Below are 17,623 nucleotides of genomic sequence, written 5' to 3'. Positions count from 1 at the left end.
TTGTTTTACAAAAATGGTATTGTAACATACACATCCTTTTGGAAGGAGGATCTTGTTTTCCTGATATGTGAGACGTAATAATTAATATATTTCAGTAAGTCTTAAAATGCATTTGATTGAAAGATGCATTATTACTTTATGCCCCACTAAGAAAGAAAAAGTGTTACCAGTTAAATACAACACAATGTTTTCTTATTATTTAGAGTCTTCATTCTTATTGAAAGGGTTCTTTGAGACATATTTATACATAAAATTTTACCGTATATTATTCTTGTGTATATGTTTTAAAAAACTATAAAAGAACTAAATTGGTTACAGTAATCCGTAAAAAAAAAACTTTCCCACATGAGTCCAATTCTTCTGCACACTCTCAAGTCAGAGTTATCATCACCCATGGATTTGCACACATTTTTTTCTGTGTCATCCAGAACATTGGTGGTGAGGCATTTCTTTAAAAAGGGCTTTACTATCATCACCGGGATTTTATTTGAAGCCATGTACACCCATTCTGCAATTCTTGATGCTGGAGTCTTCTTGATCATATCAGAAAGTGTCAATACAAGGTTTTCAAAAAATAGGGGAATTTCCTGGTGGTCCAGTGGTTAGGACTCTGTGCTTTCACTGCCAAGGGTCCGGATTTGATCCCTGGTCAGGAACTAAGATCCCATAAGCTGCACAGCACAGCCAAAACAAAAACCAGTCAGGACTCATATTCTTTTCTCCAATTATTTGCTTGAGTGAAACACTGAGGGATTGTAATAGTTTTCCAGCCATGGTATCGGGAGCAACAACCATATTTGTGCCAGCGCAGTGGGGGTAACTATAGCATGACTATTACCTAGCCCACAGCAACTATAGAATGTCATCAATTCTAAGGCACATCCCAATTTTAGAAATGAAAAACTGAGAGAAAAAATGTGTTTTGAACTAATAGGATATGGTAACCCATTATTTTGATTAAAAAGAAATTTTCCCTGACTGCCACTGAGCTTAGCATATTTACATTTTGTGGGGAGGATTTAGTTTTCTGTGATTTGCTTTTTTATATCCTTCATTTTTCTATTGGGGTATTTTCTTTTTCTTATCATTTTGTAATAGTTCTTATATATATGATAGATATTAATTCTTAGTGATCATCAGTACCAGAATTTTCCCAAATCTATAATTTGTCTTTTGCCTTATTGGATTTTTTCTCAAGCCAAATATTTTCATTTTTATATAGTCAAATACATTGCTTTTTTTAAATATAACTTTGGGTTCTCCTGCCTTGCCAATGTCTTTTTGATTTCTAAGCTGTAAACATAGTTTCTTTATTTTTCTTCCATAATTTTTATTTTTGTTTATACTTAGTATTTAACTCATCTATCTGTTTTTCTGGTGTTTCTCTAATATGATTTGAGAAAGGAGTTTAACATTATTTTCTTCTATGTAGATAGCCAGTTGTCCCAGAACCATTTATCAAATATTACATCCTTTCCCCACTGAATCTGAAATAACATTTTTGTTATATATTATCTTTTCATATACTTTAGGATCTATTACTTGGTAAATTTTATTCTTCAATTTATCTTGAATTTATTCTTGTGCAAATGGTTATTCAGGTGTTTAGAATTATTTATTGAATAATTATGCCTTCCCCACTGATTTCAAATACTGTGTGTGTTTGTTCCATTCATCTTTCAGCTTTGGCACTAGCATTACCCCATTTCAATTTTTGCAGCTCTATAATATGTTTTTATATCTGGTAGACAAATCATCTCCTCTCATTTTTTTATACTTCTTTATCAGAATTTAATTGGATATCTTCTCATGTTTATTCTTTCAGATGAACTCTCAGATGCTCTGATCACATTATATCTCTCTCCTCATACACATAGATACTAAATAAATAATAAATAGAGTGAAGTGGTTTTGATTGAGTGTGTTGCATGAATAGATGGATCTCTCCATAAAGATATACTTTCTATAATATGTTCCTCCATTTACTAAAGTGTTCTTTTATGCCTTTAGTAGAGTTTTGTAGTTGTCTTAATTTGGTGGTGCACATGTTTTTGTTAGCTTTATTATTGGGAGATTTTTTTTGGTTAGTATTGTGATTTTTTTCCTTCATTTTATTGTCAAATGGATTATTGTTAAAATATTTAAAAATATTGATTTTAGTATATTAATGTCATAGTTTTGTACTTCATTTTCCTGGAGTTTCCATATAGAGAATTACACCACTTATGAATAATAAAATTTTTCTGTTTTTTATTTATATTTGATTTGTATATTTATATTTTAGAAACTCATTGACAAACATGTCCATATTATGTTAAATAATAGAGATAGTGGTGAACAATCCTATTCGTTTTAAATTTTAATAGGAATGCTTCTGGTATTTCCTCATTATGTATGATGCTAGTTTGACTTATATTAGTTTTTTATCATGTGAAGAAATTCTCTTTCTATTTCTGTTTTACCAGGGGTTTTCTTTAGGAATGTCTGTCAAATTCCTCCCCCCAAAAGATATTTAAGCATCTGTTGAAATATTTTTCTCCTTTGATTTATTTTGAATTATTATTAGTTTCTTAAATTGAGCCATCTATGAATTAATGGTATAACATTTACTTAATCAGCAAATATTAGTCTTTGAATATATCACTGGATTCAATTTGCTTTGTCATTTAGGATTTTTGCACCAATAGTTACAATTGGTATTGGACAGTTATTTGCTATTTTTGTGCTGTCAAATTTTGGCACCAGATTTATACTAGCTTTGTAGAATAATTTGTGGAAGCTTCCTTTCTTTCTCTATGATCTTTTATTTGGAAGTTTGAAATAACTTACTATGAAATTGTCTTGGCAGGTGGCTTTCTACAAGGGGTTTTCTGTGACAAGTCTCAATTTTAATCAAGTTTTCTACCTCTACTTGGGTTGATTTTAATAATTAATATTGCCCTAAATATTCATGCATATGTTGAGATTTTCAGATTTTTTAATACTTTTTTTAAAAGTGTATTTCTACCTGTAGTTATATCACGTACTTACTTTCTACTCTTGCATATTTATGCTTTCTTTTTTTTCTTGTTTAGCCTTGCTAAAAGTTTGTCCATTTTATTGCTCTCTTTGAAGAAAATAGCTCTGTAATTGTTCATTAATAAAACTGTATATTTTTTATTCAATAGACTTTTATTTTTAATTCATTTATCCAATTTTTCTCAGTTTTCCTTTTCTTTCTGTTCTTTTTGAGCATAAGGGATATTGCTCTTTTTTCCAGCCTCTTGAGATGAATGTTATTTTCATTCTGTCCTGTTTAATAATAAATGCATTTAAAACTAGTAAGTTTCCTCTGAATACAGATTTGGTTTCAGAAATTTTCGTAGTATTGTTTTCACTGGCAATATTTTCTGAATGGTGATTTAAGCTAAGCTTGATTTTCTCATAGATCCAATATTTATAGGAGAGTGATTTTTAGTTGCTTAATGGTTTTATTTTTTCAATTTATAACTCTACTATTAATATCTGGTTTTATGCATTTTTTTCAAAGAACGATTTATATAATTTCCAATTTGGGGAAAGTAGTAAGATCCTTTATGACCGAATTTGGTAAGTGTTCTGTAGACCCCTGAAAAAAAAAGAAAAGAAGTGTATTTTCTGTAGTATAAATGTGTGTCAAATTGATAGTATTATTAATCTTATTACTTTCTTCTATTTCTATTTAATTTGTCAAATATTATGAGAGACATGCTAAAATCTCTCCTAATGGTTGTGCTTTTGTCAACTTTCCCTGATAGTCAACAACTTTTGCATTATATATATTCTGATGTTGTCTTATTTAATACTTAAGCATTGCTTTATCCATAAAAATCGGTTTTCTCAATGTAGTTTTATCCTCTTTGCTTTTAATTCTACTTTGCCTGGTGTTGACGTTGTGAATCTTTCTTTTCTCTCATTTTCATTTGCCTGGTATAGCTTTGCTCTTCACTTTATTTTTAACCTTTCTCTGATCTCTTCTTAAAATATTGGTCTTGTATTAAGAGGGTTTCATCCATTCACACTTATCATGATAAGTGATATATTTGGTCTTAATTTTGGCATTGTATTTGATACTTTCAGTGCTTGATATGTCCAGATTTAATATGGTCATTGCTTTTTAAATTTGTTTCCTTATTTCTCCAGTTTTCCTGGTGCTTGTTTTCTGTCTTTCTCTTTTTAATCTAGTGATATGGAAGTTGTATATGGTAGTATTATTATGTGATGTTCTAGTAAACTGGTCTCCCCAAAAAGCTGTGATTTGTAGTGTTTTTGTAGTATTTGCCAATTGCTGATTTTGATGGCATAAATACTCCCACTATGGCCAATTTCAAGTCACCAACATGATGCAACTGAATGCAGAGATAGCTCCAGCCCACTACTGGATTTATGCTACAAATGCTTATGTTTACATGTTAAAAGTTGACCTCTATATCTCCACAAACATCAAAAATATGTGTGGGGCTTCCCTGGTGGTGCAGTGGTTAAGAGTCCGCCTGCTGATGCAGGGGACACGGGTTTGTGCCCCGGTCTGGGAGGATCCCACATGCCGCGGAGTGGCTGGGCCTGTGAGCCATGGCCGCTGAGCCTGCACGTCCAGAGGCTGTGCTCCACAATGGGACAGGCCACAACAGTGAGAGGCCCACATACCACACACACACAAAAAAAGTGTGAATTGATCTCCTCTATATAGGATGTCTTAATATGTGTTTATTCTGTTACCACCAATCCCCACCAACACTCATGTTATATTAAAATAATCTGATCTCTTGAACTGAGATTATTCAATCCTTTTTATTATATAATTTATCCTTTAGTAGTTATTTGAAATTACTGTCATTTTATAACCACACCAATAATAATTATTTATTATTTATATAATAGATGTGTGGTTTTCTAATTAAAGCACTCATAACCACATTTTATGATATTCATGGGGAATGATTCAAATTATATTCAGTTCCCTCACTTTTCTGGATATTTTAAATTCTGCTCTTGGATTAAGCTAGGCTATCAGGATGGTATGTCTAAGGCCTTTGCTACCTTAGCCCTTCAGAAATAACCTTCACCAAGTCAAATGTGTGTTAACATCAGGATAATTTTCAAAGAACACAATAAACAATAAGAATTTCACTACAAATTTTGCTGTAGATGGAAATGGTTATCCACTGTATCTCTCAGTATTCCTAACAGAAACCTCCATGTGTGTGGAATTTTGTTTAGCATCCAACTGGTACTTTAAAAACTTTTTTGAGGATCATGAAAATGACTATGTTTCTTTTTTCCTTTTGATTTCCAGGAATCTCAGGCCTAAATTTGAAGCTAAACTTCAGGAGTTATGCAAATTCTCCTGGCCTGATTTTCCCCAATCTTGGCTTTCTGTTCATGATTTTATTTTGGCCCTGATAGTTCCTATTTATATTTTCTCATTACTTTATTGTATGTGCTCCTCAACAGGCTGCTTTACATTCCTTGCAAACAAGGAGAGTAAAAAAATAATAATAATCATAATAATTTCTCTATAGAAATTCTATCATTTTGTTTTGTGGTTCCTGATCATTAAAATGGAAGCTAGGGCTTCCCTGGTGGCGCAGTGGTTGAGAGTCCGCCTGCCGATGCAGGGGACACGGGTTCATGCCCCGGTCTGGGAAGATCTCACATGCCGTGGAGTGGCTGGGCCCGTGAGCCATGGCCAATGAGCCTGCGCGTCCGGAGCCTGTGCTCTGCAACGGGAGAGGCCACAACAGTGAGAGGCCCACGTATCGGGAAAAAAAAAAAAAAAAGGAAGTTAATGTTGTTTTTATTTCTTCAAGGTCTTTATATGAGTGGAAAGTTACCAAAGAAAATTTGTTTTGGATTATCAGTATTTGGGTGCTTGTCCATCAGCTGATTTCTTCAGTATATCAGTGGTCAAAAAGAGACAAAATAGGCTCTTCATCCCTTATGTAATGTGTTTCTTTGACTGCTTCAAATAAAATTGGAATTTAGATTAATTTTGGTTTTGTTTTCATGCTGATGTTATAGTAGTTTGCCTGATAAACTACACTGAATTTAATAAAACTTTATAGCTGGTACTGAAGTCTTGTTTTTAGTGATTTGAGTAGAGGTACGGTGTATTAGAATGATCTCAGGATTAAGAGTTAGGAGTCTTGTTCCCAGTTCTAGTTAAGGTTCAGCTACAAGTTTGCCTTTTGATTTGTGGTAAATCACTTTACCTGAGTCTTAAAATTAAGGGATAAAATGATATGCATTTTAAGGTCTCATCCAGTTCTAATGTCTTATTATTTGAATTATGAAAAAATAGCTCGTGAATACTTACTAATAAAATATGTTCATTATACCTTTATTGTATCTACAGTATTCCAACTTTGTCCATGCCTTAAATTTATATGACTAAGTGTGCATATTAATATAGTGAAAATAAGAAGCAATAAAAAATGAACATCTCATTCATGCATGCAAAATTCTTGTTCTGATGACATTTTTGAAATCCATGGTATTACGACAAGTACTCTTTTTCCTGTTTCCATAATGACAAAATAACATTAATAATACATGCCTGGAATATTAACTATGTTGTGCTAATGAAAAGTTTAACGGCTTAAAAAAATGCTAATAACTCATGATTGTGTTTTCTGAGTAGTTTATTCACTTTTGTTGCTAAGATCATCCCTGAAATGCCCCAGGATCCTAATGGTTTGACTCCTACATATAAGATTATCACTCCTACAATAACAAAAGGAAAAGACAACCTATGGACTAGGAGAAAATATTTGCAAATGATGTGACCAACAAGGGCTTAATTTCCAAAATATATAAATAGTTCATACAACTCAACAGCAAAAAAAAAAAACAACCCAATCAAAAAATGGGCAGAAGACCTAAATAGACATTTCTCCAAAGAAGACATACGGATAGCCAACAGGCACATGAAAAGATGTTCAACATCGCTAATTATTAGAGAAATGCAAATCAAAACTACAATGAGGTACCACCTCACACCAGTCATAATGGCCATCATTAAAAAATCCATAAACAGAACTACTGTATGACCCAGCAATCCCACTACTGGGCATATATTCTGAGAAAACCATAATTCAAAAAGAGTCATGTACCACAATGTTCACTGCAGCACTATTTACAATAGCCAGGACATGGAAGCAGCCTAAATGTCCATCAACAGAGGAATAGATAAAGAAGATGTGGTACATATATACAACAGAATATTACTCATCCATAAGAAGGAACAAAATTGTGCCATATGCAGAGATGTGGATGGATCTAGAGTCTATCAAACAGAGTGAAGTAAGTCAGAAAGAGAAAAATACCATATGCTAACACACATACATGGAATCTAAAAAAATGGTACTGATGAACCTAGAGGCAGGGCAGCAATAAAGAGGCACACATAGAGAACAGACTTGAGGACATGGGGAGAACATGGAAGCTGGGACAATGTGAGAGAGTAGTGTTGACATATATACACTATCAAATGTAAAATGGATGGCTAGTGGCAAGCTGCTGCATAGCACAGGGAGATCAGCAGGATGCACTGTGATGATATAGAGGGGTGGGATGGGGAGGTGGGAGGGAGGCTCAAGAGGGAGGGGATATGGGGATATATGTATACATTTAGCTGATTCATTTTGTTGTACAGCAGAAACTAACACAACATTGTAAAGCAATTATGCTCCAATAAAGATATTTTTAAAAAAAGTAAAAGAAGAGGCAAGGAACAGAAATCAGAATTCACAGAGATTGAACCAGGTATATTGGACGACTCCTCGCAATCCCTGCCCCCTCCCCACTTTCTGTTTAACGTCATCAATCCTCAGTATCCCCATCTGTAAAATGGAAATTGCAATAGTAGCTACTGCATATGGTTACCATGAAATCTAAGTAAAGTGGTTAACAGAAAATAAAAATCCACAAATAATGGACAGGATGTGGAGAAAAGGGAACCTTCCTACACTATTGGTGGGAATGTAAATTGGTGCAACCACTATGGAAAACAGTATGGAGGTTCCTCAAAAAACTAAAAATAGAGTTGCCATATAATCCAGCAATCCCAATCCTGAGCCTATATCCAGAGAAAACTATAATTCAGAAAGGATACATGCACCCCTATGTTCACAGCAGCACTACTCACAATAGCCAAGACATGGAAACAATCTAAATGCCCATCGACAGATGAATGGATAAAGAAGATGAGGTACATATATACAATGGAATATTACTCAGTCATAAAAAAGAATGAAATAATGCCATTTGCAACAACATGGATGGACCTAAAGATTATCATACTAAGTGAAGTAAGTCATAAAGTGAAAGACAAATACCGTATGATATCACTTATGTGTGGAATCTAAAATATGGCACAGATGAACTTATGAACGAAACAGAAACAGACTCACAGATATAGAGAACAGACTTGTGGCTGCCAAGGGGGATGGGGGTAGGGGAGGGATGGACTGAGAGTTTCGGATTAGCAGATGCAAGCTATTATATATAGAATGGATAAACATCAAGGTCCTATTCTATAGCACAGGGAACTATATTCAATATCCTGTGATAAACCATAATGGAAAAGTATGAAAAAAATGTATATTCATGTATAACTGAATCACTTTGCTATACAGCAGAGATTAACAAAACATTGTAAATCAACTATATTTCAATAAAATAATTTTTTTTAAGATTATTATTCCTGGGACTATGTCATAGAAAAGCAGGCTTGTAGAGTTGGAAGGGTCCTTAGAGGTTATTGTTTCTTATATTGAAGACAGCTGCATCCTTTCACTAAGTACAGTGTTAGAAATGCTCATATGACAAAAAGTACTTTCCTACCATATATAAAATATGAATGGAATTTGAAAACAAAGGTTTTCCATTAATACTGTCATATCAGTACCCTATCCTGGGGCCTACCACAAGGAAATAAATTACATTACTTCTAAGATCAGTGATAGAATGATAAGTCAATTTATTTCTTCTGTACTGCCCATTTAGGTAGTCAGCCACCAAGGTGGTCCCCAGTGTTGCTAACCTTCTGGTATTCACACTCCCCTCCCAGATTGTACCAGTGTTGGTCTGTATGACCAATAGTATATCGCATAAGTAATGGTATATAGCTTTCAAGATCAGGTTACAAAAGACTATGACTTTTGTCTTAGCCACTTCCTCCTCAGAGCACTCATGCTGGGGAAGCCGTGGATACATCCAGGTGGCAAGGAACTGTAGCCTTCTGCCAACAGCCATGTGACTGAGCCATCTTGGAAGAGAATCCTATAGCCCTAGTCAAGTCTTCAGAAGCTGCAGCCATGGCCAACGATTTGACCGCAACCTCCTGAGAGGTCCTGAGAAAGCACCCAGCTGAGCTGCTTCCAAATTCCTGAACCCCCGAAAATGTATGAGATAATATCCTTGTTGTTTTCACCTGATAAGTTTTAGACTGATGCACAATAATAAATAACTAATACAGCATAGTCTACTTTAATATTAAATGATAGGTTAAAAATTATTTTTCAGAATGTTCCTTCCCAGGTCTTTCACAACCTGTCTACACATTGAAAGACAGTAAGCCCATTCTCCAGAAAATGTAATTGTTTCTAACTAATTTTGCAAATAAAATTGCTATGTCCTGTAATCGACTCAGATTTTTCAACAAATAAATGGCATGGGGGAGAAGAGGGTGAGGGGAAATTTTTATTGATTAAAATAGATCAAAGAGACATATCAACAACTTCAATGTGTTCTTGATTGGATCCTGATTCAAACAAACCAATGGTAAAAAGACATGTTTGAGGTCATTGGGGAAAAGTAAACACGAACATATTAGATGATATTAACAAATTATTGTTACTTTTCTTGGGATGATAATGATATTGTGATTATAATTTTTAAAGTCTTGTCTGTTAAAGATATATTATGAAGCATATATGGTTGAAATGATATCATAGCTGAAATTTGTTTTGACATGCTCCAACACAAACAAGCAGAATGAAAGGTTGGTGGAGAAGGGTTAGATAAATCAAGCATAGCAGAATAGTGATAACAATTGAAGTTAGGTGATGGATACATGAGGATTCATTATACTAATATCTCTTACTTTTCTATCTGAAGATTTGTATAATAAGTTTTTAAAATATTGAGCACCTTATACTTTATTTAAAAGTAATATGACAATATGAATATGACATTGTAATGTTTGTTGTTGGAAAATATGACACAGTTCAAAAGGTTCTCCAAATAAAAACTTATTTTAAGCTATTTCAAGAGTAAACAATTTTACAGTGCTTATCCAAAGTCCAGGAAGTTTTCTTTTGTACCCTAAATAATTGTAATAATTTATTTTGAAAAAATTAAGTAAAAGTAAAATTACAAATAGTCAAAAAAATTTTTAAAAGACTTCAGGTGAAGTGGCACAGGTCACAGTTTGATGTATCTCCAATGCTCCAAACACATTGCAATTCTAGATAAAATACAGAAAAATAAAACTAAGACACAACTAAGCTTAAAAGCAAAAACAAACAAATAAACAAAAACCATCTCTGTGGACCAGAAATTACATAGAAATGAAAAGTGATAAGGCGCCCTTGAGCCACTGGCCTGCTGGTCCTAGGTTTTAGAAGCAAAGTAGGGATGGCTAAGAGTTTACCTCCAGTGGGGTAACATGGGTTAAAAGTGCTATAGAAATAAGAAAGGAAGTGAGCAAAGTTTATTGTTTAAATCCAGGATCTAGGATGGATTTATCATGATCTAGAAAGAAGGCTAGAAAAAATAAACTGCCAGCAGATAGAGCTCAAAAGAAGCTGCAAGTCTAGTGAGGTGGGGAGCAAATATGGCTGAATATTTGTCTATCCAAAAGACTTTTTCTTTTTACCAAGTAATTTTAGAGACGAGTTTGACAAATATTTTGAGGATGTTCAGAATACTAAAAATAATCATCATCATCATCATCAAGATTTCATATTGATTAAAAAAACCCCAGCAAATTATGGAAAAAAACCAAGTGGAACTGAAACATGAATAGGCAGATGTGGAAAAGAACCAACCAGAAATTCTAGAAATGAAACATCTAAACTTTAAAAACAAAAGAAACCCGATAAGTAGGATAAACAGTTGGATAATTAGTGAATTGGAAAGCGATACTGAAAATTTTACCTGGAATGAGACACAAAGACACAAAAAGAAGAAAATTGTGGCCAGGATATAGAGAATAGATTGGAAGACCACAGCATCCCTTTAATGGAAGTTCCAGAAAAAAAAAAAAATGGTAAAGGAGAGAATGATACAGAATCAATATTTGTAGAACTTATGATTAAGGTTTTTCCAAAATCTAAAGACACAAAGCTTTAGATCTAAAGTATACTCTGACTACTGAGTAAGATAAGTATAAATAAATCTGCATCTAGACACATAGTAATAAAAAAACAGCATAACACCAAATACAAAAATAAGATCATAAAAGTTAGCAGTAAAAAAGACAGATTATCTTAAATGGGAAGAAAAATTAGACTGAGCAGCTTCTTTTTTTTTTAGCAATATTAAGTACTAGGAAAAAATAAAGTAATATTTTCAATGTCTTAAGAGTAGTGCTATTGCCCCTTAAGCTACCATTCAAGAGTGATAGCAAAGGAGGGAAGAAAAGGAGGAAGGTAGGAAAGGAGACAAAGAGGGAAGGAGGGAGAAAGAAAGAAAGAAAGAAAGAAAGAAAGAAAGAAAGAAAGAAAGAAAGAAAGAAAGAAAGAAAGAAAGAAAGAAAGAAAGAAAGAAAGAAAGAAAGAAAGAAAGAAAGAAAGAAAGAAAGAAAGAAAGAAAGAAAGAAAGAAAGAAAGAAGGAAAGAAAGAAAGGAAGGAAGAAAGAAAGAAAGAAAAGAAAGAAAGAAAGAAAGAAAGAAAGAAAGAAAGAAAGAAAAGAAAGAAAGAGAAAAATAGAATCCAGAAGGAAAGCATTAGATCGAAAAAAACAAAGCTAAACAAAGAGGTTGTCAGTAAAACAAATTAATTTTATATTATAAAAAAGAAATATCAACTGTCTTTAAGTTTTAGAAAAAAGCTTGATACAACAATAGCAAAAATGCACTTTAAAGTCCTTATTGTTGTCAAAAGGAAGAGAAAACCTGAATAACCTGTTAGAAAAAATATGTATTTTGAAAAATTTAAGGTCCAACATACATTTCTACAAGTGTGGCAGACTAGATAACCTGCAAATTTCCCAACCACAAAACAGCTAGAAATGCTGGAATAATAAGATTTAACTGACATCCTTTTAAAAGCATAGCTGTGCTCTAATGAAAGGAAAGGAAATCACTAGTGGCAAAGAATGAAGAGGAAGCTGAAAGCCAGAGAAATAAGTTTCTGAGCTGATACTGCAGGCGTGTTGAGGAAAGTTGCTGGTCACAACAATTTAGAAGTTTGGATTTTAAAGTCCAAGTAGGGATAAGACATCAAACCTAGAGTATACATGAAGTGTGGAGTTGAAACTGAGAAATTCCTCACAGAGAATGGGTCTCCAATGGCTACAATTTGAATAAAAGGAAGAAGTGGAAAAATGTAAACAACTGGCACAAGGAGAAAACAAAGACAGTTGTCTGTATTGTCTTGCTTGCTTTGTGGGGAGAGGGGTAGGTCGGGAGTCTCCTTTAAGAATTCCTAACCACAGGCCTGCCTTTAAACAATGAGTTTGTGGTTTGAATTTACATTACCTGTTTGACCTAATTTAAAGGAATTAGCTCATGTGATTATGAAGGTTGCCAAGTCCAAAATCTCCAGAGTGGGCAGGTTGTTTGGAGACTCAGTGAAGAGCTAATGCTGCAGTTCAAGTCCAAAGGCCAATAGGCTGAAGACCCAGAAAAGAGCCAGGGTTACAGTTCAAGTCTAACAGTCATCTGCGCAGAACTCCCTCTAGCTCAGGGGAGATGAGTGTATCTTCTATTCAGGCCTTCAACTGATTGGATAAGGCCCACTCATTATGGAGGGTAACCTGTCTTACCCTTAAATCCATTGATTTAAATGTTAATCTCATCTAAAAACACCCTCACAGAAACATCCAGAATGTTTGACTACATATCTGGGCACTGTGGCCCAGCCAAAATGACACATAAAATTAACCACTACAGTTAGCTAACTCAACAGCCATCTCCTGCTTTGTTCTCCCTTGCCTCTTACCCACAAATACTAGAGATGCTAGAGAAACTATATGCTTGCTTTTCCAGTCTCTGGGAATGGCTATATGACTGAGATCTGGTCACTGAGACTTAACTAGAAGTTGGTTATGGCAAAGGGAGTGGTTTCTTTTTGGGGTAACAAAAAATGTTCTAAAATTGATTGTGGTGATGGTTGCAGAATTCTGTAACACTTAAAATAGGTGAGTTGTATTATATCTGAATCATATCTCAATAAAGCTGTCACCAAAAAATATTTGTTTCTTCATATCATTTTCCACTTTCTTTACACTATGATAAAGGTATAGAAATCTCTGCTCAAAGAAAGAAAGACAGAAAGAAAGAAGGAAAGGAAGAAAAGAAGAAAAGTCACCTCTGCCAACTCCTTTCAGGCCCTTGAGAGAGCAGAAATCTAAACCAGGCTATTTCCAGCTTTCTGTGTAATAGTGACTAACCCAACCATACAACAGATCAGATTTGATTGCCCTGTATTTTTTTACACTTTACTGCCTAGCTCCTAGCTGAAATAATCTCTGACGCCCCTACCAATATGCTTGGCAAGTAACTCACTCTTAGGACAAAGAAAATCCTCTTTATTAAAAAAAAGGGGGGGGGGGGGTTGGTCAATGGGCAAAAGGAAAGAAAGTCACCTCACTTTGCCTTTCTTTGTGACAAATATATATTAGTAAAATGAGGTTCCTTCAATCCTTACAAAGGTTCCAAAGATAGACATGTACAAAGCAATTTTAAAGATAGATTTCAGAGAAATACATTCTCCAGACTGGCCACTTTGGACTATGCTTCAAGAGTTACTAAAAGTGCATGTGTGACAGGCAGCTTCTAAAATGGCCCCCAGTGATCTCCACCTCTTGATATTCACAACTACTGCAGTTCCTTCCCCTTGGGTGTAAGCTGAACTTACTATCTTTCAACAAATAAAATATGTCAGAAGTGATGGGATGTCACTTCTAAGTCACAAAAAGACTATGGCTTCCATCTTGGGCTCCTTCTTTCACTCTTTTGCTCTAAGGGAAGCCAGCTTTGTGAGTTGTGCTGTGGAGAGGCCAATGAGGCAATGACCCTGAAGCCTGCAAACAGCCACGTGAGTGAGCTTGGAAATGGACTCTTTCTCAGTTGAGCCTTGAGATGATGGTATCCCAAGCAGACACTGTGATGGCAGCCTTATAAGAGACATTGAACCAGAGACTCTCAAGTGAGCTGCACAGAGACTCCTGACCCACAGAAACTGAGATAATATGCGTCTGTTGTTGTAAGGCTCTGAGATTTGAGGTAATTTGTTAGGCACTAATAGATAACTGATATAGATGTAAAATAAATAACACCTCCCATCCAATTAGCTACAAAATAAACTATTAAGATCTTGAAGTATAGTTGATATACAATGTTGTGTTAATTACTGCTGTACAGCAAAGTGATTCAGTCATATATATATATATATACACATTCTTTTTCATATTCTTTTCCATTATGCTTTATCACAGGATATGGAATATAGTTCCCTGTGCTATACAGTAGGACCTTGTTGTTTATCCATCCTATATATAATAGTTTGCATCTACTAATCCCAAACTCCCAGTCCTTCCCTCCCCCACGGCAACCACACGTCTGTTCTCTACGTGAGTCTGTTTCTGTTTCGTAGATAGGTTCATTTGTGCCATATTTTAGATTCCACATATAAGTGATATCACATGGTATTTGTCTTTCTCTTTCTGACTTACTTCACTCAGTATGACAATCTCTAGGTCCATCCATGTTGCTGCAAATGGCTTTAGTTCATTCTTGTTTATGGCTGAGTAATACTGCATTGTATTTATATACCACGTAAGATCCATACTTTTAAAGTTGAGTCAAAGCAATGGAAGTGGAGGTGGGAACTAGCTTACTTTAAGGATTCGGGGGATGTACTGTTACTTTCTGAACAACTTTAAATGTTTAGAAACCAAAGAAAAAGAGAATTGTTTAACTCAGCCCTTTTTCCTCTCTTCCAGTTTTGGGGATGATCACCAGCCAATTATGAGCTCCTTACTGACTGATGATTAAAACATCCAATACAGCCTTATCCCATGACAATCTTAATTTCCTCACATTTTCCAGGACTAGCCCATCACATTCCAGGGAATGCCCTGGAAAATACTGGCATTTTACTATGCTCGTCTCCATCCCTTTCAACAGAGGCAGTACAGAGCTGAGCCACAGTTTCTTTACTCTTATTACAACAATTTTCTTCCTTTTTCATACTTTATACTGTATAAAGCCATTTATGTAATGTTGGATATTATTCTTAGAATTAAGCACTTCTGAACACCATATACACAAATCCTACCTTCCATAAAAGGGTCTGTGAACCTATGGGTACATAAATGTTAAAATTTCACTACATTGTAATAACTAGAAAAAAAAGCCATCTGGTATGGTGAAAAAGACCAAATTTTTAAGTATTTTTCAAAATACATGTTTTCTACCTTTAGACACATCAATAAGAAATTAAGATACAAATGATAGTACATATCATGTAAAATACTCATGAAAAATTGACCATAGTCAACTATATTACATAACAGTGCATCATAAATATTTCAGTTTCAGACCAAGAAGTGATTTATTTCACATGCCTTAAGTTTTTGATACCATGGTTATATACACTACTGAATTCTAATTCCCCTTAATCTGTAGTTAAACCTTAAAGTTGTAAGTGGAGGAACTTTGGAATTTTTTCCTCAATTAAAAATTATGCTGAGCACAAATTATTAGAAAATTTAAAGTATAAGTGACATTTTATTAGCACATAGGCTTAAAAGCTCTCACCCACAGCTGATTTTGTTCAGTCTCATCTGCTTTCCTTTTTTCCTTAATATCTCAATAAAATGGAGGAAAATGAGTGGTAGCACCTAAATTAATACAGAATTTAAATTTGGGGAGCAGCAAATGAGCAGGCAGGGTACATAGTATAGGCTTAATGTGCTTGGTACAGTTCACTTAAGGAGAGTGATTATTGGATTCACAGACATAGCAAACCAAAGGGGAAATGGAGGGGGAGGAATAAATTAGGAGTATGGATTAACAGATACACACTACTACATATAAAATAAACAACAAGGACCTACTGTATAGCACAGGGAATTATACTCAATATTTTGTTTTTGTTTTTGTTTTTTTGCAGTATGCCGGCCTCTCACTGTTGTGGCCTCTCCTGTTGCAGAGCACAGGCTCCGGATGCGCAGGCTCAGCAGCCATGGCTCACGGGCCCAGCCGCTCCGCGGCATGTGGGATCCTCCCGGACCGGGGCACGAACCCATGTCCCCTGCATTGGCAGGCAGACTCTCAACCACTGCGCCACCAGGAAAGCCCTATACTCAATATTTTGTAATAACCTATAATGGAAAAGAATCTGAAAAAGAATATATATATATATATATATATATATACATATATATAAAACTGAAGATGACTGAATCACTTTGTTGTACACCTGAAACTAACACAACATTGTAAATCAACTAGACTTCAATAAAATAAATTAAGATTAAAATTAAAAAAATAATAATAAGACTGGTTATTGTATGTCCAGGAATCCCTTTAATCCAGCTAGACTTCTAGAACAGATGGCAATGTATTATAACTTATTGATGTATGCAGATACATCAACTATATAATTTATTATGTGCATTAGTCCCCTTTACACACTCCTTTACAAACCCATCTGTGATGGGAGCAAAATGGTGACGTTTACCCTTTAGTTTTACACAAGACTGATGATCTTAGCATTGCTGTTTCACCCTCTCCCTCAGTTTGACATGCATACAACTAAGGGAGTGATTTTTCCGTTATTAAGAATTATATATAAACTGAATTTCTTTGGTACTGTAGATACTCCTAGTGAATTATGCATGGGTCTTCCAAGAAAGTTATAATTCTGTCATTCCAAATACATTGTTCAACCAGGAGGCCGGGACTGATTTAAAAGTATACTGTGGGGGCTTCCCTGGTGGCGTAGTGGTTGGGAGTCCGCCTAACGATGCAGGGGAGGCGGGTTCGTGCCCCGGTCCGGGAGGATCCCACATGCCGCAGAGCGGCTGGGCCTGTGGGCCATGGCCGCTGAGCCTGCACGTCCGGAGCCTGTGCTCCGCAGCGGGAGAGGCTGCAGCAGTGAGAGGCCCGCGTACCGCAAAAAAAACAAAGTATACTGTGATTGTAAACCACTTTGGTATTCTTTGGGATGAAGCACAATGTATAATAATGTTATACATATGAGAACGGGTAGGAACAAGAATGACAGAACATATGAGGTGTTAATCATTTAATATTATTTCTAAATTATTCAAAGTGATTCCCAAGACAAATGTTATCTTCATTTTGACATCAAATCCATGTTAACTTGACAGGTAGAAAGCAATTGCTGCTTTATATTTTCCCTGCCTTTT

The 17,623-nt window shown here is 34.9% G+C and overlaps 1 long non-coding RNA gene across 1 annotated transcript in view; it reads right to left on the bottom strand.

Annotated features, from left to right (window-relative positions):
* Window positions 1-17,623, bottom strand: part of LOC137217354 (uncharacterized) — a 574,439-nt gene that overhangs the window by 426,560 nt on the left and 130,256 nt on the right. The window lies entirely within an intron of this gene.

The sequence above is a fragment of the Pseudorca crassidens genome, chromosome X (genome assembly GCF_039906515.1).
Source record: "Pseudorca crassidens isolate mPseCra1 chromosome X, mPseCra1.hap1, whole genome shotgun sequence".
Classification (NCBI taxonomy): domain Eukaryota; kingdom Metazoa; phylum Chordata; class Mammalia; order Artiodactyla; family Delphinidae; genus Pseudorca; species Pseudorca crassidens.
Note: the sequence above shows the minus strand (reverse complement) of the source record. Positions and strands in the feature narration are given on the sequence as shown.